The sequence below is a fragment of the Trichechus manatus genome, unplaced genomic scaffold, assembly GCF_000243295.1.
Source record: "Trichechus manatus latirostris isolate Lorelei unplaced genomic scaffold, TriManLat1.0 scaffold00003, whole genome shotgun sequence".
Classification (NCBI taxonomy): Eukaryota; Metazoa; Chordata; class Mammalia; order Sirenia; family Trichechidae; genus Trichechus; species Trichechus manatus.
The window spans coordinates 5,523,639-5,538,966 of record NW_004443939.1 but is presented as its reverse complement, the minus strand read 5'-3'; positions in this window follow the sequence as shown (position 1 = coordinate 5,538,966).

Genomic DNA, 15,328 nt, shown 5'->3' with positions numbered 1-15,328 from the left:
ATAGTCATGCTAGATTAAAGAAAAGAGGGACTGGATACATAAAGGATAGCCAGGAAGCTGTTAGATGTAATTAGAACCTAGACTCAGAGTGGAAGGATAATCCAAGAGATTTCTTTTAAAAGGAGAAAGTAATAGTAATAATATGTAATTATAATGACACACGCTTTATAGCTAAAAGAGTGCCTAACTCATTCCTTTCAACTCCACTCAGATGCTTACTAAGCACTTTCGCCAGTCTGAGGGACAGCTAGTGACAAGGTATGTTTTTTTTTTTTTTTTGTTTTTTGTGGGGGCTGGGATAGAGAAGAGGCTTCCACCACATTCTTTGACCTGAACAGTTGACATTTTCTCATTCTTATGTGAAGGACTTTGCAAAAGCAGTTTTAGGACAAGTCAGTCAGTTCTTCCTTTCCACCATATGGAGTCCACTAAGCAATTTCTATAGAAAGCCTAGATTCTCTACTGCTGAAAGAAGTAGTTTATGGCAATCAAACTCAGAAGAAAGGCCTGAAAATCTACTTCCAAAAATCAGCCATTAAAAATTCTCTGGAGTATAGTTCTACTCATGGGGTTGTCAGGAGTTGGAATCAATTTGACAACAACTTTTTTTTTTTTTTAATGGGTAGGAAATATTGCTCATTGCACTTAAAATGTATACCTTATTTTAAAATGCTAACTAATAATTCTGAGCAACCAATATTCCTATGAAACACTCTCAAGTCAGTCACAATCACCTTTACCTTTTTAACCTCACCTGCAAAAATAAGCCTGGAACTGTTTGCTTCCCCAGAGGTGCCACTTTGATGAAGAATATTGAAACTGTTTGTCACCACAGGCTGTTACTACACAGTTATCTGCTCAATTTAGACAGCAGCTTACTTTTAGCTAAGAACCAGGAGAAAAAAATGTATCTGAAGTGTGACATAGCACACAGTATGGGTTTTGTATTTATACAGACCTAGTTTGAATCCTGAATTCACTGTTTATTGGCTCTGTAAATCATGTTTAACTTCTTTGTGCTTTATTCATCTATAAAAATGAGAATAATAGTATCTCCTTTATAGTGTTTTTAGTGGATTAAATAAGTAATTTGTCTGACATGTCTGGCATTTAGTGTTTTGTTATTGTTGGTGATGGTGTTTTTAGGTATATTTCTTGAAAAATATTCTCTCCCTGGTCAGTCCCTCTCATTGCTGCTCCACAGTGTCCCCTCCGAAAGACAGCATGAGGCTAGAGTCATAGCTGGAGTCCCTGGGTGGCGCAAACAGTTAAATACTCAACTACTAACCAAAAGGTTGGTGGTTTGAACCCACCCAGAGATGCTCGGAAGAAAGGCCTGCTGATCTGCTTCCAAAAGGTCACAGCCTTGAAATCCCTATGAAGCACAGTTCTACTCTGCAATATGTAAGGTCGCCGTGAGTTGAAATCTACTCAATGGCACCTGGCTTGGGTTTTTTTTTTTCTTCTTTGGCTTTAGAGCCTGTCTTAGTTATCTAGTGTTGCTATAACAGAAATACCACAAGTTGATGGCTTTAACAAAGATAAATTTATTCTCTCACAGTCTAATAGGCTAGAAGTCCAAATTCAGGGTACCAGCTCCAGGGGAAGGCTTTGTCTCTCTATTGGCTCTGGAGGAAAGTCCTTGTCATCAATCTTTTCCTGGCCTAGGAGCTTCTCAGCACAGGGACCCTGGGTCCAAAGGATGTCTCTGCTCCTGGCACTCTTTCTTGATGGCATGAGGTCCTCCTATCTCTGTGCCCGCTTCTGTCTTTTATATCTCAAAAGAGTTTGACTCAAGATACAACCTAATCTTGTAGATTGAATCCTGCCTCATTAACATAATTGCCTCTAATCCTGCCTTATTAACATCATAGAGGTATGATTTACAACACATAGGAAAATCACATCAGATGACAAAATGGTAGACTATGGCACAATACTGGGAATCATGGCGTAGCCAAGTTGGCACACGTTTTGGGGGGACATAATTCAATCTGTAACAGAGCCATAGTTAGATTGCAGTGGTTCTTTATGACAGCTGCACATTATAATTGCCTGGAGAGATTTCCAAACATACCATAATGCCAACCCACATACCTGAACAATTCAGTCAGAATCTCTGGAGGTAGAGCCCAAGCTTAGGTAGTTGGAAAAGCTCACCAGGTGATTCTAATGTGCAGCTGGGGTTGAGAATCACTGGGTTAGAAGGACCATGGATCTGACCTTAGATGGCAACTTTTATGACCCTACAGTCTCTCCAATTTTAAGGAGACTTCCTTTTATTCTTTCTCCCTATTGAGGAACAAAGACATTTATTTCTCCAAAAGAGTAGTTTACAGTATGTTGTCACCCCAGATTCAGGTCCAGGGTAAGAGGATTTGGCTGAATACATTTTCAGAAATATGATTTGACCAGTATGTTGCAGAGTTATCTAGTCGGTAAATCAAACGTTGCTCTCATTAAGTGTAAGGTAATGGTTAAGACCACCCCCGTCTGTCAGTTTGTGGTGGCTTGTGTGTTGCTACGATGCTGGAAGCTATGTCACTGGTATTCTACTGTACATAATGTCACTATGAGTCAGGACTGACTGGCTGGCAACTAACAACAAGAGTTAAGAACTTAAGCCAGGGTTCTTGTGTGATCTGTGCTTCGTTTTCCTCACCTATAAAATTATTGTTGCTGTTGCTGTGTGCCATCAAGTCAATTTCGACCTATAACATAGAGATGTTAATTGTACTGACCACTTAAGGTTGTTGTGAAAATTAAGGGGGATGTGTACTTACCTAGTATTATAAGCACTTATTCTTATCGGTACATAGACTGTCATTCTCGAAAATGAGAGTTGTGACGAAGCTATGGTATGAAAAAAATAATTTGCAAGACACTGAGTTATATTTCCTTACAAGTGCAAAAAGATTATGGGGAGCCTGAAACAATAAGGAAAGATTTAGAAGTGTAACAATTGTTATCTCATTCTATAATTACAGTCGTAAATTTTTTTGTAACCACTTCCTTTCCAACTCAATCACCTTTAAAACAAAGTCAACATTGTATTTATTTCCTGTAGATTTTATTTGCTCCCAGAAATTTCCTTGTAAGTCCCTGTACTAAAAAGAGCAGGTGATATCAAGGCGAAATATATGTTCCTGGTATAAATAGTAGGAAGTCTATGAAGTGTTTGTTGTAAGAGTAGGATTGAAACATATGCTTGAATACATATAAGCACAGTATGTTCTCCAGCTCTATATAACACCTGTGTAGAACAGCTAAGCCATATGTTTTAGAAATTATACTTTAACAAAATTATTATGTAGATGTAAAAAATAAGAAAATGCACATTTTTGCAAAAAAATAAAAACATGCTTGTTGTTAACATGAGCCCAATTGTACGGATGGTTTCTTCAAGTCTTTTTAATTGGAACAAGTATTTATCTTACAGCATATGCTGAAACTTCTTCCAAATCCATTAAAGTATAATAAACTAAAAACTTAGAAGTACATTGTCAAAAGGATGTTACTGAAATTTCTCTACAATACTGAAATTTAAATTAGCACAACTTTGAAGCAACTCATAAAATTTAGTATTAGAAACTCCATGTGTTTGAAAAATAGCCAATATTAGCTACATTATCCTTTGGTATTTGCTTAGTCTCAAGGAAAGAGTTTTTATTTTTTGAGCCAAAGACCTAATCATATTTTAAGGTTGTCTGTGCTATATGTATGTGTGCCTTAGAGATAGGATTACACAGGGAGGGGTGGTAAGTGGGATGGGAGAGACATCTTCATCCTGCTGTGTGTTAGTAGGGAGTTTCTGACCTGGAATGCCTAAGAGAGGAAGAAGACTTAGCAGTTAGATTGAATGGAAATACCAAATTTAAAAAGATCACAGAGAAATGCAGGACTGTATTATTAGTTAATATTTGACATTTGCTATTCCTTTAATAGTTTGACCTGTGGTACTGCCAGAGTAACAATTTAATTTAACCGAAAGTACATTTTGATTTAATTAAAAGACTTCTGACAAGGTATTTCTAAACAGAGGTCATATTTGAGCTTATTTTTAATGACTAGAGATAATTAGCAACATCTATTTGTAAGATAATAATTGACATAGTAAAGTAATGAAAAACATTTTGTTTTCAGGGTGGTGCAACGGTTAAGCTCTGGGCTGGTAACTGCAAGGTTGGTGGTTCGAACTCATCCAGAGGCTCTGTGGTAGAAAGACCTGGTGATTTGCTCTGGTAAAGATTACAGCCTATAAAACCCCATAGGACAGTTTTGCTATGCCACATGGGGTCTCTGTGAGTCGAAATCAACTCAACAGCACCTAACAACAACAAGAAATTTGGTAAAACAATCAAATTTAATGTATAATGGCCATTAATTTGCTGAATAAGCCCCCATTCACAGATAACTTGAAAGAAAACGTCAATACAATTCATCCCAAAACATTACAAACTTTCAGTTAATTAGGGTACAAATTACTGTGATGGTTCTATACACATCCAGTACAATGATTTGAACTTATTCTCTGATGGAATAAGTTTGGGAAATGCTTCATAACTTATCTCTCTCTAGGAGATTCACAATGCACATAAGCATTTTAAAAGAATATTCTAAGATATTCTACAGTAACAAAACCTGTTTAACTCAGTGTTTCCCAAATGTACTTGACCATGGACCTTTTTTCAAGTAAAACTTATTATTCTGTAAGACACTGTTGGATGCCTACACAACAGCCATTTTGTCCTTTTGTCACATAGCCATGATTTCATTGGAACAGCAATATACCCAGTCCTAGGGAACGTACCACGAGTTCTCTAAGCAAGTCTTGGCAACCCCATTCTCATTTGCCAGGGATTGGCCCAGTGGCAGGCCTGTGAGGCAGAATCTGGCCAATAAGACCTAACGAGAAGTCTGCTGGGAGGCTGTTCCTTGATAAAAGAGGGTAACATAGAGAGGAGGTCCTGTTATGTTTTGGATGCTGTTGCGTGAAAACAAGATTCCTGTAAAGGTGGTAGCCATCTTATAATCAGGAAATGACAAATCAGAGCTCCAAAGCCAGTGGGCTGAGGCTGGGGGAATGGAAAGATGAAAAGGGCTTAGATGTTTAATAGAATTCTTGAATCCACAGTTCAAGTTGGTAACTACCTATCTTTGTTGCAGAAATAACAAATATCATATAAGTCACTGTCAGATGGGTTACTATTACCTACAGCTAAATACCATCCCGGTGGCACAGTGGTTAAGAGCTTGGCTGTTAACCAAAAAGGGCAATAGTTCGAATTCACCAACTGCTCCTTGGAAACTCTGTGGGGCAGTTCTGTTCTGTCCTATAGTGTCACCATGAGTTGGAATCGACTCGGTGGCAAAAGGTTTTTTAAAACACCATCACAGCTGATAAACATACTTTTGGGAAACTCTTGCCCCAAGCAAGACTGAGCCAGTTGTTCTGATCATGGCAAACTTAACCTCAATATGGATCAGTGTGGGTCTAATAGCATTTTATGAGGCATGTCAGCTAGAAAGAGTAAATTATGCTAGGTAAGAAATAACCTTAAAATCTCCATGTTTTCAACAGCAAAGCTTTGTTTCTCATTCATGCTGCGTTCATTGTTGGCTGGTTGGAAGCTCTGCTCTGAGTCTTTTCACTCTGGAACCCAGGCTGAGGGAGAACTCCTATCTGGAACAATGCTGGTTGATATGTAGGAGACAAGAAAGCTCAAGGAAGTCTTGCACCAACAATCAAAGACTTGGTCCAGTAACAACACACATTATTTCTCATAGCTCATTAGACAGAACTGGTAACAAGACCCCACTCAACCGCACGGGGGCAGGAAATGAAATACTATCGTGCAGTAGAACAGGAAATACTCAAGGAGAGAACATCTTTAGTAGTTACTGAAGATGGTATAGAAGTTTCTAGTCAGAAAGATGCTGCAAGTCCCTTGGATTCTCTCTGGGAGGTCTATCTGGGCTAAAGCAGGCCCAGGTTGGGGACTGGAGAATTACAGGGAACTGCATTTGCGCCCTGGGGGAAAGAGCTGATCAGGGCTATACATAATGTATAATGTATCAGTGCTCCATCCAAGCAGCCTAAAATTCAAGGCAGGACTCTGGCCCCGGCCAGGAAACTGAGGGACCAATTAGACACTCATTACCAGTTTCTGTTTGCTAAGCGTAGGCAGATAAACCTTCCCTATGGTATAACTTAAGGAGCCCTGGTGGTGTGATAGTTAAGTGCTCAGCTGCTAATCGAAAAGTCAGCAGTTCGAACCCACCAGCTGCTCCGCAGCAATCTGCTCTCGTTAAGATTACAGCCTAGGAAATCCTATGGGGTGGTTCTATTCTGGTCTATAGGGTCACTATGAGTCAGAATCGACTTGATGGCACATAACAACAATAATATGATTCAACTTGAGATACAGGTTGCTGAGGCTATGTAGGATAGAAGTGATATGTAAGCCAGAGAAGCAGGAAGAAAAATTTAACCTATAGTTGAAGGACAGCCAGGTTTTACCCAGGAAGAAAAAGTCAGATTTGAATGCAGTTGTGAGGCCAGAAATGAAACAATAAGTAAATGAGGCCTAGCCCAAAAGGATCACAAGTAGAAAGAAGTGTTTACATATGTATGTAATGTGTAAGTGCATAAGTATGAAACCTGTATGTAATTTGACAATTGGCTTAGGACTAATGCAGTGGACCCTGTGAGAGGACTGGACACTTTCTTTGTGCCTAGCATAAGGATAGTGTAACCAGTTCAAGGAGTCAAACCAGACTAGACAAACAGGTTTGTCTTTTGGGGGGAGAAGCCTGTGGTTTGGTGAGGCTCCAGGTACACAGGGCTCACCCCTGGCACCCTGAAAACTTGGTTAAGGGCAGAAAGGCTAATTCCAGATGCCCTGGCTGGAGAAGGGTTGGGGCTGGTCTGAATTAGAGTGTACGGCCTGCCTTAGCCAAGTTATCTTGGAGGTGGCGTACAGCTGAGCCTGCAGGCCAAAGACCTTTGGCACCCATAGCCTAGCAGAGCTGAGAAAAGCAGGTCCCCTATTTTGAGATGAGCCTTCCCAGACAGACTTAGGTGACTGGCATCCTTTGACCACCTGCAGCACCCATCAACGTGTGTGCTCACTGGGCACCTAGAGCTAGGTTTCTGTGGTTGTTAGTCCTTTTTTTTTTGTACAGGCCGTGTCTCCTCAACCTGATGCTGGCCCCTTTATGCATTGACAGGGCTACTTCTGAAAAATTAGCCATTGAAAACCCTATGGAGCACAGTTTTACTTGACACAGTAGAAGTGTAATAATAGTTGATTATTGTTGGTGGAACATGGATAGTTTGCCTATACAAACTGGATATAAAGTCATCCAACTTGATTGGAAGCAATTCCTCAGAAACTCTACATACAATATTGTAGTGTGGAATCATTTTATTAAAAAAAAAATTAAGCAATTTGGCCCTTGGTGCTGGTTCCAAAGCCCCACGCAGCATCTGACCTTTAGAGAGATTGGCTGGGAGGGCCCCACCCTGTAGCTGGCCTTTACAGAGATTGGCTGACCCTCTACCCCCAACCCAGTGATTGACAAAAGCCCTAAGCACAGAGGCTCAGGTGGGGCTTCCTGATTGAGGAGAACCAGGAGAGGCAAGAGAGCAGGAGAGGACTGCATCCTGGGTCCTACGGGGACCCTATGCTGTGACTCTCCCAGACTGAGTAAACCTGTGACAGTGATGGAGGCAGCAGCTCTGATGGTACCAGAAGAAGCAGAGACAATGAGTGGACGCAGAGAGTGGCTGCAGAGTGTAAAGACCAAACCCTGGCAGGGAAGCTGAGAAGAGCGACCAATAGCCAAGTCTGCCAAGTGACATTATTGAGTTTCCTATGTGAAGTTTCCTGATGGGTGAGAATGAACATTGGTTTTTGGGAAGGGTAGGTGGGTCGGTCTCCTTTAGACACTGAGGTCCTGTGCTAGGACCACTCTCGAACCTTGCCCTTTGCATATCTTTGTTTCTGTTTATATTCTTCTCTGTTGTTGAAGTTGTTATTGCAGTTATGTTGTTTCCATGAGTTCTCTGTGATTGTTCCAATGAATTATGGAACCCAGTAGAGAGAGTGCCTTACGGGGAGCAGCTGGTGTCAGGGTTGTCCTTTCAGTTGGTGTCCAAAAGTTTCTGCCATTTACAAATATATATAATGTGCATTATTTAATATAAATATGGATTGGTTGAAGAGAAAAAGACTGATATTTGTTGCACTTCTGCTTTATGTTGGGCACGGTGCCAGGTACTTCACACATCATCCCATTTTAATCATCACATCAGCCTCAAGGTGCAGATTTTCTTACTCTGACATTATAGATAAGAAATAGAGACTAGTAGGTTAACTGATTTGTGCAAGAGTTCACACAGGGTATAGATTAGTAAGTAGTGAAGCTTTGATTTGAAGACAGGACTCAGTGACTACATGGCCCAAGGCTTTCTCACTTTACCACTCTGCTTGGCTACAGAAGTAATGCAGTATTTGGATTAACCAATGAGCATCAGAAGAGGTCTCCTAGATATTTATATTGTTGTTGTTGTTGGGTGCTGCTGAGTTGGTTCTGACTCATAGCAACCGTATGTACAACAGAACGAAACACTGCCCGGTCTTGCACCATCCTCACAACCATTGTTATGCTTGAGCCCATAGTTGCAGCCACTGTGTCAGTCCATCTCGTTGGGGGTCTTCCTCTTTTTTGATGACCCTCTACTTTATCAAACATGATGTCCTTCTCCAGGGACTGGTCCCTCCTGATAACAAGTATAAATTATGCAAGATGTACTCTCGCCATCCTGGCTTCTAAGGAGCATTCTGGCATGTTATACTATATCATGTTAAAGAGGAAAATCATGGAGGACAGAGCAATTAGCAAAGTAATGAATCATCCTCTGTTTTATAAATAAGCTAATTGAATTTATTTAGGAAGAGGTAGCGGAGCCGTCCTGCCTCCACATTCCAGCTAAGTGATCTTACACCAATCATGTAAACACTTGGAGCTGTGGTTTCTGTTTTTGTAAAATGGGATCCCACCGCTTGTCAGGCCTACCTTGCCAATTTATTGTGTGGACTAGCTGAGATAATGTGTGTGCAATCAATATAGAAACTGTAAAGAAATATTCAAATGTAAGGCATCTTTACTGGTTTTGCCTAAATACTAGACATTAACAAATAAAACGTTTTGCATTTCAAACATGAATTAAAATCGTATGGCAGGGAGCCAAGCTCATCCTAGATTTTAATAAGGAAACACTTGTAATCAAGGCTTAAGCCATGATTTAAGCAAATAAAAACTGTCTTTACATAATTTATGCTACATATGATTTTAAAGGTCCCCAAACCCAAATAACCAAACCCATTGCCATCGAGTCGATTCTGAGTCACGGCGACCTAACAGGACAGAGTAGAACTGCCCCATTAGGGTTTCCAAGGAGCTGCTTGTGGATCCAAACTGCCAACCTGTTGGTTAGCAGCCAAGCTCTTAACCACTGTGCCACCAGGGCTCCTTAAATGTCCCCAGATGGCACAAATGGTTTGCCCTCAACTACTAACCTAACAGTTGGCAGTTCGAACCCACCCAGTGGTGCCCCAGAAGAAAGACCTAGCAATCTGCTTCTGTAACAATTACAGCCAAGAAGACCCCATGGGGCAGTTTTACTCTGTAACACATGGGCTTGCCATGAGCTGTAATGGACTTGATGACAATGAGTTTGATTTTTTTGTCTGTTTATCTCTTTTTAAATTATTTTCTATGCATAATAGAAATTGACTGTAAAATGGATAAGTTAATGCTAAATTGTCTGTTTTTTTAGCAGAAATTTTTGTTTTTACTTATTTTTATATTACAAATTTTATGCAATTGTCAAATATTCAGAAGTACTGGAGAAACATCCTTTTTTAAAAATGTTTTTTCTTTTTAAGTTCTCCCTCTAGACATCAGAAAAGAAAAAAAACTTTTTATATTCAAGGCTCCCTCTTATTACTGTCAATAGCAGTTAAACGTATTTATGGAAATGTAAGACAGCACGAAGATTTTTCTGTAATTCATCAGAAGTCCCATCTTACATTACACAGTTCTGCTCAGTCATTAGTTTCTTGTTTGCCCTTCATTTTAAATCCTTTGATGGGAAGTTTTGTATGCCCTTGAAATCTGAAAGCATGTGCACCGCAGCCCTGGTGAACAACGAGGCGATTGGTTTCCCATAAGATATCATGCAGGAAATGGTCTGTAAAAACACTGAAAATTTTCAAAAGGTTTCTGAGCTTGAATTACAACCCAAAATAAAAGAGTGTGTGTATGCATATGTGTGTGTGCGGTAAAACACTAAAAGCAAGTCGTTGGGTACAAGGCATGATTCTTTTAACCCTTAATGACCAAGTCACATTTTTAAGTTTTTGACACTCTCTTAAATTAAGGCAGAGTCCCTGGGTGCTGTAAATGGTTAATGCGCTAGGCTGCAAATGGAAAGGTTGAAGATTTAAGTCTAACCAGAGGCACCTCGGAAAAAAAAGACTGGTGATCTGCTTCCGAAAGGTCACAGCCTTAAAACCCTAGGGAGCAGTTCTACCCTAACACACATGGGGTTGCCATGAGTCAGAACTGACTCGATGGCAGGTGGTTTTAGTTTAAATTAAGGCACATTAACACACATCATAGATTATTTGACTTGGAAGTGGGAGGCCTTCGAGATATTTTTAGTTCAACCAGTCTTCTTTTTGCAGAAAAATGTCATGTGTTCCGGAATCCATTCATTTATTTATTTATTGAGCAACCTTTATGGGCCAGGAACTGTTCAGGTGCAGAGAACACAAGGCCCTAAGAGAGTCTGTGCCCTCCAAGAGCTCACAGATAAGCCATCCTGAACGACTTGATTGTCCTTTGCACCAACATTAAAATCCAAATGTTCTAGCTCATTACTCTCACCTGCTGATTTGGTAGCTCCAAACCTGGGAGTTCACAGGGCCATCTTACAGTATTTTTACTGCTCCCTTGGAACTTCTGTTCCCTTATTCCTCAACTTCCCAATTCAACTGGCAACACTGTCTGGATATTAAGACCATTTGGTCTGGATATAAAGACCAATTGCCCAGTCTGGGCGTGCCTTCTAGATGCCTCATCCAGACCTTAGCACACTCTAGCACAGGGCACTGTGGTTTACTGTAGTTCTGTACTGTGCCACACCACTGTGTCATTTTTGTCTTCTCCACCTCCTGCCCCCGGCTTTTGTTCTCTTTGGCTTTTTGAAAGCCAGATTTATGTTCTTCAAATATGGGAAGTATTTTTGGTCAAAATTAAAATCCCGTCATGTGCTTCTTGGCAAAATGATCTGCTAAGCAAGGCTGGCTTCAACTTGAAAGAAAACCTTTCAGTAGGCAAAAAGACAAAACAAAAATCCCACAAACCACTCTGGTCACACTGTAATTCTTATTCGTAAGAACTAAATATACTTACACTTTACATGTGTGCATTAAATGAAAACTCCTTTCTCATATAAGAAGGACTGTATTAGAGTCATTGCAATTTTTATTATCAAGCTACATATGGTTACAGAAATCCACATGGACATTTGCGTTCCCCTGAAACACTGACTTTATAATAGGAACCAGAAGGATTTTCTTAGAGATTAACACTCTAGCCAACTGGCACTAAGAGAACATTGTAGAAATATTTGTGGGGTGCCTACTATCTACAAGGCATTGTGCTAGGGGCTTTACATAGACAGTTCTTTCACTGAACCTTTACAACCAAAGCTAGGAGGTAGGTAGCAGGTTAACCCACTGACAGAAGGGCAGGCTAAGGCTTAGAAGTTAAGTATCTTGCCTAAGCTCTCCCAGTCCTTCTCCATTCTATCAGGCTGCTCCTCACTGTTGAGTGGGATGCCAAAGGAATCCTAGGGTTGCCTCACCTGTGGGTGGTTTCCCTTTTCTATAAAGCTGCAGAACCCAAGATCAGGTTTGGTTTGGATATGAGTTGCCAGAGGGGATGACCAGCACGCAGGGCTGGTCACCCACAGCATTTTTTTTTTGTCTCGCCAAGACCTTTTAATATCTTTATGAAAAATAAGATGACATCAGAGAAGAAATTGTGGAAATGACAAAGTAGAAGTATGAACCAATTTCAGCTGTTCTCAGAGGGCACAGGGTGCTGAGAATGTGTTTCATCTTCCCCCTGCCTCCTTGGGACCCAGCTAGCCTGAGTGCATATGAAATGGCACCTTCTCCTTGGCTCAGCCTGGCTGAGGGGGCAACCGCAGGTGCCCAGTTCCTCACCACAGCTGCCACCCTCTTGGTTCCACATTTCATTCTCCTGCCAAAGCTGTTGGTTCTTGGTCTGGAGCCTCTCCACCTCAGCGGCCAGCTCTTCTACCTGCCGACAGGGCTCCCGGTTGGTATGCTGTTGCAGCTGCTGCAGCCTCTGCATCTCCTTCTCAGCCTGCAACAGCCACCTCTCCAGATCCATGTAGGCTTGTACCAGCTCCTGCTTGCTACGGCCTTGCAGGCTCTCAGTGTGGTAGTACTCACAGGCCTCAGAGAAATCCCTCTGCAGGAACTCACCATAAGCCTGGCCTGGCCATCGCTGTCCCGTCTCATTTTCCCCGCTGGAGCCTGGGTATAATGAAAGAGCAGGTGATGGGATGGTGATTCCTCTCCAGCTGTTACAAGGGGATAGCACCCAAAACTTTGCACACAGACAGATCTGGAATTGAATCCTGTCTCTACCACTACCTGAGTGACTCTAGGTGACCTGTTTTGTCTTTTCTGAGCCTCAGCTTTCTCAGCTGAAATGTGAGCTAATGCTGCCTACCTCACAGTGCTGTAGTAAGGACTGGAGAGAGCACACAGGAAGGACATGACAAATAGTAATTATTCTTTCTTCTACCTCTGCCTTTCCTAGTCATGCAAAGCTGCTGGATTTACCACTGCTTTGCACGAGCAGGCTGAAGTCTGTCTTGGTTTCCAAATGAGTACTGATCAGTGTTAACAGCCTATGCTTGGTTAATATTGGTCTTGATATCCTGCTGTACTGATGATCCCTGCTCTGGAGTGCTGACTCCAACTCCCCAAACCTATCTCATCTCCAGCCCAAGCCCTGGCTGGGGTCTAGTTATAAACGACCTGGGCTTCCTCCTGCTGCAAGGCCTGCTGGATTGGACATCCATAATCACCTTCACCTTGGGCCCCACTGAAGATCTCCATATCCTTTGAATACAGTAGAATACTGTTGTAGAGCTGGCCTTGTAATGAGGAGTTGTCATTCTGCTCAGTATTTACCATTGTTTTTATTCTGAGCATCTGCTAGGTGTTAGGCTCTGTAACAAGTCAGGTATGTGTGGTCCAGGCAATTGAGCAAAGTTCTTTACATGTATTATCTCATTTAATCCTCATTATAATCCTGAAGTTATACTATTAATATCTTCATTTAAAAAATGAAGGCTTAGGGAGGTTAAGGACCCTTCTCCAAGTCACACAGCTATTAAGAGGTAAAGCCAGGCCTAGAGCCAAGCCTGAGCTCATATCCATCACACCATATTGATTTTCAGCCTAAATGTTGACTCTCTACTCCTCCCTCCTTTTCTGATGGATATACTGCATGGCAGCAGATACTGTCCTTTATTGTAGCACTTCTTACAATGTACTGTGGGAGATTTATTATCTTCATTCTCCATTAGACTGTGAGCTCCCTGAGGACAGGGGCCATGTTTTATTTATCCCTATACCCCAGTGCTTAGTACCATGCCTAGCACTGAATTAAGTACTCCAAAGAATGTCTGTTGACTGAACTGTACTGGCTTTTTCTCTTTTCTACTTGCTGACTTGAAATGTTCTTTTTGAAGATGAATGCAACACCATTCCTCTTCAAGTTGTTATTCCCAGCATAGTAGATCATAGATTGTCTGATTTAAAATGGTCAATACCAGTCCATTTCAGCTCACTAATGCCTAGGAGATCCATTTCATTTTTGATGATTTCCCATTTTCCTAGATTCATACTTTGTACATTCCATGTTCTGATTATTAATGGATGTTAGCAGCTGTTTCTTCTCATTTTGAGTCGTGTCACGTCACTAAGGGCAACTCTACTTTGAGGAGGCAACTCTTCCCCAGTTGTATTTTGAGTGCCTTCCAACCTGAGAAGTTCATCTTCTGGCACTATATCAGACAATGTTCCACTGCTATTCATAAGGTTTTCACTGGTTAATTCTTTTCAGAAGTAGACTGCCAGGTCCTTCTTTCTGGTCTGTCTTAGTCTGGAAGTTCAGCTGAAACCCATCCCCCATGGGTGACCCTGCTGGTATTTGAATACCAGTGGCATAGCTTCTAGTATCACAGCAACATGCAAGCCCCCACAGTACAACAAACTGACAGATGTGTGGGGGAGTGAATATTTATATCAGGAATATATAAAAGAATCTATCTTAATTTGCTAGCTTTAAGTATAAAAAAAAGTTTTTATTTAACCTTTAACAATTTCACAAAAAAGAGTATCTCATTTTAGTGTAATTTTCATCTTCTTTTCTTAGTAAGAAGGTTACATCTTTTCCAATGAGTTTATTTTCCATTTGTATTTCCTCTTTTGTGAATTTCTTCTTTTTTCAACAATATAAATGGCAACTATACATGTGGACCTCTCCAGAAGGAATATACAGGAATCAAATCAACTACATTTGTGGAAAAAGACAATGGAAAAGCTCAATATCTTCAGTCAGAACAAGGCCAGAGGCCAACTGCGGAGCAGACCATCATTTCCTCATATGCAAGTTCAAGTGGAAGCTGAAGAGAATTAGAATAAGTCCACAAGAGCCAAATTCCACCTGAATTTAGAGGCCATCTCAAGAACAGATTATTGAACACTAATAATCAAAGACCAGATAAGTTGTGGAGACATCAAGGACATCATACGTGAGAAAAGCTAGAAGTCATTAAAAAGGCAGGAAAGGAAGAAAAGACCAAAATGGATGTCAGAAGACACTCTGAAACTTGCTCTTGAATGTCAAGTAGCTAAAGCAAATGGAAGAAATGATGAAGTAAAAGAGCTGAACAGAAGAGTTCAAAGGGCAGCTCGAGAAGACAAAGTAAAGTATTATAACAACATGTGCAAAGATCTGGAGTTAGAAAAACAAAAGGGAAGAACACACTCAGCATTTCTCAAGCTGAAAGAATGGATGAAAAAATTCAAGCCTGGAACTGCAATACTGAAGGATTTTATGAGGAAATTATGAAATGACACAGGAAACATCAAAAGAAGATGGGAGGAATATACAGAGTCACTACACCAAAAAGAACTGGTTGACGTTG